This window comes from Ascaphus truei, chromosome 4 (genome assembly GCF_040206685.1).
Source record: "Ascaphus truei isolate aAscTru1 chromosome 4, aAscTru1.hap1, whole genome shotgun sequence".
Taxonomy (NCBI): Eukaryota; Metazoa; Chordata; class Amphibia; order Anura; family Ascaphidae; genus Ascaphus; species Ascaphus truei.
In genome coordinates, this window is record NC_134486.1 from 325,288,511 (window position 1) to 325,298,594 (window position 10,084).

The 10,084-nt window shown below is 39.8% G+C and overlaps 1 long non-coding RNA gene across 1 annotated transcript in view; it reads left to right on the top strand.

Annotated features, from left to right (window-relative positions):
* The window catches only part of LOC142492129 (uncharacterized), a 6,590-nt gene extending 4,503 nt beyond the window's left edge, over nt 1-2,087 (top strand). Inside the window, exon 3 of the long non-coding RNA XR_012800763.1 lies at nt 1,926-2,087. This is a non-coding gene — a long non-coding RNA (uncharacterized LOC142492129). The remainder of the gene's footprint in view (nt 1-1,925) is intronic.
* Nucleotides 2,088-10,084: the final 7,997 nt, after the last annotated feature.

Sequence of the window (10,084 nt, forward strand, 5' to 3'; positions counted from 1 at the left end):
TGTGGCTCCGGATGTATGAGGGCAGTGGCGGAGGGTGGTGACACATTCAGTTGTTTATGGTTCCTTCTCAGGGGACGCAGCTGTGTTGTGGCTTCACATCCTCCCTACCACATCTTAGCCCCTATCCGCGGTACGCCACGATACAGGGTTCAAGCGGGGTGAATATATGTTTATGCTTCATTTATTTTTCAATGGGACTCTGAACGGAAGTTGGCTTTAATACTATGCAGTATATATTTTTTCTGGACATTTGATAGTTTCTGCATACGATTTGTAGCATCAGTACTCCTTGGAGCAATTCTAGGATTTCTTTTATGGACAAGATTGAGCTGTGCAGTGACCTGGAAGAATTCTTCAGAAGGCTGCGTCTTAAGGAGTTCTTCCACAACAGACACAACCAAGATTATGCCAACACTGCAGAAGGAGAGCCGCTGCACATGAGCAGGAAGAAGCAAAAATCCAACTGGATCCCACAAACTGGGAGCAACCCCACATTGGACCGGTACATTGAAAGCTTCAGACACAGCGCCAAAACCACCATCCTGGACAAAGTAAGGAAACAAACATATAATCTGACACTGATGGAGAGGAAAGCCATAGAATCGCTAAAGGCCAACCACAACATAACAATCAAACCTGTGGACAAGGGAGGAGCAGTGGTCATAATGAACACCACAGACTACATGCGGGAAGCACACAGGCAACTCTCTGATTCAAAGTATTACACCTCCAGCCATAAAACACATCCATACCGGGGGAAGGACCAGCACAGATAACATTCCAATAGACACTGTTTATAGTATAGCTTTTGCTTGCTTCATTCATTGTAACATCGCCGGAAGAAGAGATCAGTGCATCTCGAAAGCTCGCACAAATAAAAGCATTTCGTTAGCCACAGAACGGTATCATCTATTTATTTTTTATTTATTTTATTTTATTTATTTTTATTTTTTGATTATATATATATATATATATATATATATATATATATATATATATATATATACACACATACTCACACACACACTGTGTGTGTGTACATATATCCATAGACACTACAGATATATTAATACACACTAACAGATATGTTATTCTAACCACTACTCATACATGATGACATGCCAACATTATGAAGTATGAAAGAAGGTGAAGGTAAGTAATGTGTTACAGAGTTAATACTCCAGAAAGCTCAACTTTAAGATGTATGCTGTTATATAGATAGTTACTTAAAGTTGGATGCCAATAATATTGGCATGCAATGACTATCTACATTACCAAACAAACACACATACATAAAATGTTTAACAGGTAAGTGAATGTCAGCTTCTATAAACATGGCAACTGTGTGAAGTTGTACCATTAATTAACTGATGAATAATACATAAATATATGTAATAAATTATGCATTAATTCAGACAGTGAACATTTCAAACCCTTCATGTGTACAAGGACATACTTGAATGTTTTGAAGCATCAGGACTTGATCATACATACAGTATTCATGAAATCATCAGCATCAAACACCACCAGGCCAACTACAGATTTAGTGAATGTGATCATTTATTTTTGTTTTTCCTTTTGAGACTGAGTCACAGGCCTGCTTGTTGGCTGTTGTGTTAGCCTTTTCCGTTTGCCAACTACTTTGGCCTTAACTGTACGACTTGTACTGGCCTGTGGCAGTTCAGCGGCACTGGGTGTGGGCAGTGACACTTCAGGGCCACTGGTTGTGGGCTGTGACACTTCAGGGGCAGTGGGTGTGGGCTGTGAAACTTCAGGGGCACTGGGTGTGGGTTGTGGCAGTTGTGAACCAGTTGGTACAGATTGCACGACTGATGGTGGAGCCGTTTCCTGTTTTGGTGTTTTAATCTTGTTCCAAAAACTGGTCAGTAGTAATTGTTGGGCTAACTTTTTTTTCCGTGTCTCAGTTGTAGGTGTCCGTTCCTAATTTTGAACAGATGTAAGCGGTTGGATGTTTACAGGGACCTGCACAGAACTTGCACCTACTGTACCGGTATCATCCAGAACTGGGGAATGAAGAACTGATGACTCGGGTGAAAAACTTGCAGCATGTAACGATCCATCCTCAGATGGGGTAAAGTGGAATTATTGTTCTCTTGCAGTAATTCTCAACTGATTATCTTGGCTTAGATTCATAACTATTGCTTGTAATGTCCTGTTTACATTTTGTATTTCTTTAGGAACTTGGATGAAGACTCTTTCTAGTTGTGACATTTGTGATATTGTCCTTTCCTGCTGTGATATCATCCTTTCCTGCTGTGATATCATCCTTTCAAGCACTGACATCATTTCTGTGTGGCAACAATTTTCTTCAACCAAGATTCTTTCTTCAGAAGCTGCAATAGCTGAATATGTGTCACGAGCAGGAGGACTTGAATGCTGTGTTACTCGTCGAGTGGGAAGATCTTCATGTACACTTGATTGAATTTGTCCTTCATTGGCAACATCAGCTTCTACAAATAAATGAAGACATTAAGAACTGCCATGGAACTTTCAGTTGTTTGTCAATATAATGAGACTTGTTCTCACAGTGTAACTCATAACATGTTTGCATAAGTTTTCAGTTGTGTCAAATTAAAATGTAGTTTGAAGTAACAATTATGTTTCGACTCAGTGTGAAAGAAGAATGAATGAAAGGTTGTTGTAACCTCACAAATCATAGCTGATAGTTTACATCACACACAATGCATGTTGTCATTACAAACTACATTTTCTGTGACAATAACTGATGTGAAGTTAATTACATGTGAAAGGCATTTATTTAGCATGGCAACATAACATGTAGAAATGTACACATTAGATGTCCTGCACCTCATACACTCACCTTCCAGCCTTGATGAGGAGTTGGATGAGCCAGGTGATGAGACTTGTTCAGTGTGAGGTGACACACGAGCTCCAGGAGCAACTATATAGAAGAATAACATAAGATTTTGATTGACATGTGTACATAATTAACATAGAGTTTGTGTATTTGGAGTATTTATGGCTAAATATCAGCATCACTTAATGAAATGAAAAGATGTTTCTGGCAAGCTGTACATTATCCATTTTAACATAAATGTACATGTGAGGCTACTTTCCACTTGTTTTGTAAATACCATACAACATACAATGTTTATGCCGTAATGCGTTGTACAATTAAGTGTTTTATTGGACATACACTGCATATCTTGTGTAGTAATATTAAAATAATAATGTACATCACTACCATCACAGCAAAGTTGACTCTGCTTATAATTCAGTATGTAATTGTGGAAATGTAAACTAATTTTTTATGGGATATGTGTGAACAATTAATAGAAGCAGGTGTAGCGCTCAATGTGGCTGACACTCAACAACACATGCAGTGTGTCACTCACAGATACTACTGGTGTGATAATGTGCCGTTTCTATAAGGTTCAAAGAACATATGAGTGAACGAATGAGTTAAGTACGTTTTCATACATAGTGGCCTGGTGGGTGAAAGTTTTCATAGAATTACCATTTCAAATGAATGTGATGAACTTCTGTGTAGCTTGCCAGCTTCTAAGAACTGTAGTCCCTCCCCCAAGATGTGACAGCACCCTGAGATTTTATTGGTTTGTAGCAGCTGTAATTCGTGTCAAAAAAGTTGACTGTAACATGACCCTGTGATCTGGCTGGGTGACCAACCCCACCCCCTGTGTTCTCCTCTATGATGTGATGACATATTAATTGCAGCTGGTTTCACACACTGGTACATGAGTGAAATAATAATCTGAAGTGAGCTACATATGAACACAATTCAATAACATATGCTACATGTTCCTAAATTATGCTCTCTGTATATGACATGAAGCAAAAAAGGACGTTTAATTAAAAATAACGAAATGTGTTAGTGCAATTTATGTATGGTCGCCTTTGAATGCACTATCTTCCATGCAAGAGTTAATGAGGCAGTAATGTCCTGTTTATAGGTGTTACATAGATTATCACTCAAATATATATATATATATATATATATATATATTTACAGCAACAGTACATATTACTGTATGCTAATTTGCATGTCTTAGACAGGTCTGCAACCCTGTCATTCCCCATCATCGGCCAGCATACAGTGTTTCCACCGCAGCAAGGGATTGTGGGAAATGACATGCAAATGAGCACTCAGTGCCACCTTTTGCCACCATATATATTAATTGTTACTTTTTGTAGGACAACTAGATATAAATATATATAGATAGATATATAGATATAGACAGAGAGACATATATACAGATATATATGTAGGTATGCTTATATTGTGAAAAAAGTATAAGTAGCAGCGGAAATATAGATAAGAACTGTAACCTATGACACGCCTAGTACAGTAACATTTGTCACCTGGTGGAAATGGCGCAGAATAAATTCCGATATCCCTGTCCCCGGGCAAACCCTCCACAACGACGGGAAATTTTTTTCCCGCATCTGCTCCTCCAATGGTGTTAAGATGAGAGCTTTTGCTGGCGGCCCACCTCCAGTGCCAGAAGCATGCATCCGTTGTGCTTGTATTTTTTTCTTTAAGGTTGCCCTGATATCGTCAAATCTCTTCCGACAATTCTTCCGGTCCCTGACATGATTCCCACACGCAGACACAGCCAATGTTATTTGATTGCACATTTCTTTTTTTGATGCTGAACTTGTCCGCCCTTGAAATACATACATCATATATGACGTTAATTATTATTATAAAAATGAACAGTTTCCTAAACTGCTACCTGTTCCAAGAAATACCAAACATGCTGTTTTAGTTGTAATATGTGTACCACATGAGCATTTACGTGTAAACATACAAATGTAAGGAAGCTTGCATGAATATTGTATGAACTTTGGGCAAATTGTACGACTGATTGTTATTGTCGTTGTAAAGCATGAGGAAAATATGTGTGTAACAATTAAGTTGAAGTGATAGATATTATGGAATAATATTTTGATATTAAGACACCTCACATGACCTAGGATAACATGTCTTTGAAGAATGAATGCAAAGATAGACGTACCTAGTAAATGGCCATACAGACAGTCATAGTGCTCCAGAATCCCTGTGACAAGAACTGTATTTTCCTGTTCATTGAACCGAGGATTACGTGGGCGCTCCAGACGTTTCTTCCGAATACGTGCAGGCCCCGAGCTTGGCTGCTGCTGACTGGATTCTCCTTCTTCCAATGGAAGAGACTCCAAAAGCGGCCCACCAGCAACCACCCCACCACCAGACACCCCAGCAGCACCAGCAACAGAGCCACCAGCAGCACTCGCACTCACAGCTACACCACTCGAACTCCCAGCAACACCACTCGCACTCCCAGCAACACCACTCGCACTCCCAGCAACAACACTCGCACTCCCAGCAACACCAGTCGCACTCCCAGCAACACCAGTCGCACTCCCAGCAACACCATTTGCACTCGCAGCAACACCATTCGCACTCGCAGCAACAGCACTCCCCTGAACCCTACGTTCACTCAGATGCATACTCGCACGACTACCACTACCACTCACACCAGCATCACTCTTCCCACGCCTTGCGGCCATACCTCTAGCACTCACAAAGAACAGAAAATAAATTTAAAGCCAATCGCACTGAACACTTACAAATGGAAAACAAGACAAAGATGTAAACAAAACACAGGACAAACGTCTCACAATACCCAACAACTCTCTCAGTCAATATGAAATTTGTAAATCGGCCAGCTCTGTGTGTCTCTCTCTCTCTCACTCCCAACAACACAGAGAATGAATAACAATACACACTGCCTTTAAATGGGCCGCTCAATCAAAAACATGCTTGCTTCGGCAGATTCAGCAAGAAGTTTAATTGGCGAACCTAACAGCACCCCACCATGCACGCCGATACACCTGTGTGTGATCGGCAAATCATCGGCAGAGTGGGCGCAAATGTTTTCGGCTTGATTCGGAATGGATTCGGCACTTATTGCATACGAAGAGGGAAAATCGCCAGAATCATGCCGATAAGGTACCCTTGCCGATTGCACTTTTTCGCCGCTTACTGCATAGAGCCCTAAATCTTGATTGTCTGCCAAAGTGTCTGTGGAGTTAATTTTGGAGTTGAAATTTGAGGTGATCAATACAAGAGGATCTGGACTCTACACTTTAACTACAACAACTCTACAACTGTGAGAACTAAATGCTCTGATAATTTGTACTCTTCCTATCTTCCAATACCTGAGAAGTCTCTCCTCCTGCATCTCACTATGCCCTCCCTATTGCTTATTCTGTTGACTGTTTCCTCACTCCTTTGTAAACATTTCTGTTCTCTCCAACATCCCCACCCCCTCCTATCACATTTCTTCATCTCTCTTCCCCTCCACCTATGCCTGTGCCCATACACTGCACCATTATTTCTAGACCACTTTCCCAACAACTTCTTTACGCCTCAATAAAAAGCAGCCCCACAAATCCTCTATTCACACCCTCTATCTATCTACTCCTTCCTGCTGCTTGGGATATCTCTCCTAATCCTGGACCCAGCCATATACACACCTGCTCTCACCCACGCCTCCCTGCCACCTCTTCCCCTACTAATTGTGTTAATAATGACTAACCTTTAAAACTCGCCTCACAAATCAAGCATCCCAATAGCTTGCACTCATGCCTATTGTCCAAGACCCACAGTCACTCCTATCAACCATTGTGGCCAAGCATTGCCATCCACTACACTTATTCCCTCACCTGCTGTCTCTGTAAAGTCTCCCAACATACCACTTAAATTGTAAACTTCGGGGCAGGGATTTCCTTTCCTATTGTCTGATTTTGCTGCGCTTATTGTATTATAATAATTCCCTATTCTGTATTCTTTGTGAAGCGCTGAGTACACTTTTGGTGCTATATAAATAAAGATATACATACATACATTTTCAACAGCTTGAATTTCTTGTTTAGCAAGATTACTCTTCTGGAGTTGTTTTCAGTCAGTAAATCAAAATCATGTTAGATCATGTAGGATCATGTGAAAAAGTCTTAACAAAAATTCCTTTGTCAAATAGGGGGTAAACAGAAGATTTTTGTTTCCAATTTTGAATGTTTAAAAGTGCTTGTATTGTCTTCATTTGGAACAATGATTGTGGAGTTCTAAATTTCTCTTTAAAAATGTATTTTAATGGTTAACTTTCTCATTTATTTGTTTGCGTCTACAAATAGTTTAAAGGAACTTGGTCCTACAGTGGGTGCAAATTGTAAACGCTTAGATAACACTCCCAGTTATTCCTTGCTTAAAGTGATATCACTAATATGAAAAACACTTTCTGTATTAATTATTTAATTCTTTTTTTTTTTTTTTGCTTCGAATGTCTTCCTCCCAGTACTCCTCTTAAACCATCGTCTCTTTTTCTCCTCAATGTGGAGGCAATGATATATTCTTCCAGAAGTAGAGAAAATCGGTTCCTCTGTGCCCAATGTGCTAGTGGTTTCCTCCAGGAGTATCTGCTCTCCTCCTCTAAAAAAGAACAGAAGAGGATGTGGGTTCCCTATATTTATGGGAAAATTCTTATCTTTTTCTATTTCTCATCCTCTCCTGATAGTTGGCATAATTTCTCCTTTTCTCATAATGGGATTTTTCTCTGTAGTTGATATAATGTCTATTTGAGCTCCTATTTATATTGCTGCTCTGATAATTATTGGAGGTATGTATGTTTTCTGGAATTGAATTCAGAATTCCATAAATGAAACCTCTGGAGTTTATAATTTGTCTCACATTTATGGGCAGTTAATCTTGTCGTGTTGTCATGTTTTGACCAATTTATTACATGGTCATTTTCATAGTCGCATCTGTCTCTGTTACATTTATTCCATTGAGGGCATAGGTAACCACAGTGACAATCAATTAATGTAATGGCTAGTGTTTGTTTTTATTGTATTGCAATTTGTATTTTAATGTTTTTTATTCTTCAAAAATGGACAAAGGTGGTATTAGCCATATTTGGCTAATAGGGCTATTGTCCATTACTGTGTTTGATGGGGGGCCTAGTTGCCCCAGGGAGGGTGATTAGGCCCCCTGGAGATAGTGGGAGGGGTTTACCCCTTAATTACCATAGTGGTTACCCGCTAAGGTAAATAATAATTTAAAAGCTAGTTTTTGATGATCTTAACAAGACTTGTCAATTATTATTGACATGATATTAAAAATATATTCGGGGTCAGTACAAGGAGCTTTCAAAAGAACTAGTCATCCCAAGAGCAGTATAAAGTACACAGGGTCATCTTTAAGGTTGGAGGAAAAGAGATTTCACCAGCAACAAAGGAAAGGGTTCTATCATTGGATGATATTTCACTGGGGTTTTTGTTTGCCTTCCTCTGGATCAATATAGTGTAAGTACAGAAATAGGATAAAGTATGTCGTCTAAATTTAGCATAGGTTGAACTTGATGGACATATGTCTTTTTTCGACCTCATCAACTATGTAACTATATATTATTGTCTTGTTTCAGCTTGCCTACAGACATATAACTCACCTGATGCCGCTGTAGATATAATAGTCTCCTCAATAAAAGGAAGAGCTGTGGGTAGTAGGGTTAAGCAAGAGAAGAAGAGACAGAAAACAATAGCAAGAAACACCCATGAAACTGCTACTGCCCTCTTTCTTCATTTTGTTAGTTACCAACAATGGTATTAGGAAGACTTGTGATAAATCGTGATTTCCATTGTGAAACAATACCTAGCTAGGCTGGACATAGAAATGCAAGTGCACTATTTTCCTTCATCAAAAATGACGCTCCACAGGAGCCTCTGTTATCAAAATGAAATGCAAAACAATGAATAGTGGAGATTACACCTTTAAGGGACTGATTACACCAAACTGATGGTGGCAGCGAAGTGTGAGGAAAACTAGGATGATACCCTTTAAATCAAATGACGTGAGAGTTGTATTGGGTTGGTTTAATTCTAGGCACAATGAGGCTATCTTGGGTAAAGATAATATACACCTGAGTATATCTACAGGTCTTCAAACTTAGCTTCATTCAGCCCATTGTTAAGTCATACAGTAGTTAAACTGCTGTCAAGGATTGTTGGTAGTGGCATTACAATGAGTACCTTGTGGGCTAAAAGTTGACACACAGTGGTTAGATTGAGTGGTGTGATCTGAGGAGGAGCCTGTGAAGGAGGCATGAAATGCCCTATTGTACTACACTGTCTCACTTTAAGCATACCTGTAATTGTAATAGTAATTATATTTATAGCAATGTATTACAACACAAGGTATACATATTTGAGAAGTTTCATGGCAACATAGAGGCTTGCAATCGCAGTGCCTGGAAGATCATTGGAGATGCCTTCATCCAGCAGTGGATTGGGATTGAAAAGGGACGACAATGATGATGGGGATAATATATGTATGTACTGAAAAGAGAAGACTTGCATTGTTCCTAAGGATATGGGGGGTCTGGGGGAATAAAGGCAACTATTGTTTTATAACAAAATATAACAAAAATTGTGGTTTAAGTATTTGCACTGGGATACAGAAAGTGTTAGAGTAAGAAATATTGATGACCAGAAATCGGGGCCAGGTCTGTTCTTTCAATGTTATTGATTTTTACATAGAGTCAACCAACCAACTAATGTGGTCCAATTCCTGTGTAAATAACACAGTATGGACTGAAAAATGGTTTCAAAACGGCATGTAAATAAATACCCATCAAGGTCTATGGGCAGGAACAGGTGAGAACTGAACGTCCTGAACAAAAAAATATTATATTTTATGGAAACAATCTCCAAGCTGGGCCCAGGGCGCACTGATGTCAGAGGCACAGCGTGGAACAGTGTTAGTTTCAGTGAAGGAGGCCTGCAGCTGGGGAAAAGCCAAGATCCGTCGGCAACAAGAGGACAGGCAACTGTGCAAATAAGTTGGGCACGGAAAGAGATTGGGCCCAACTGCTTTGATCAGCCGCAGGGCCCCCTAGAGCCACGGGGCCCGGGACACTTGACCCAGGTCTCCTCCTCCCCCCCTCCTTTTCAGCGGCCCTGATCTTAGTTGTCCCTTTCTCATATATTTTTTTTCTGATGTAGCACAAAATAGAAAGCATAGAATTCTACAGGAACAATGAGCCCTGTC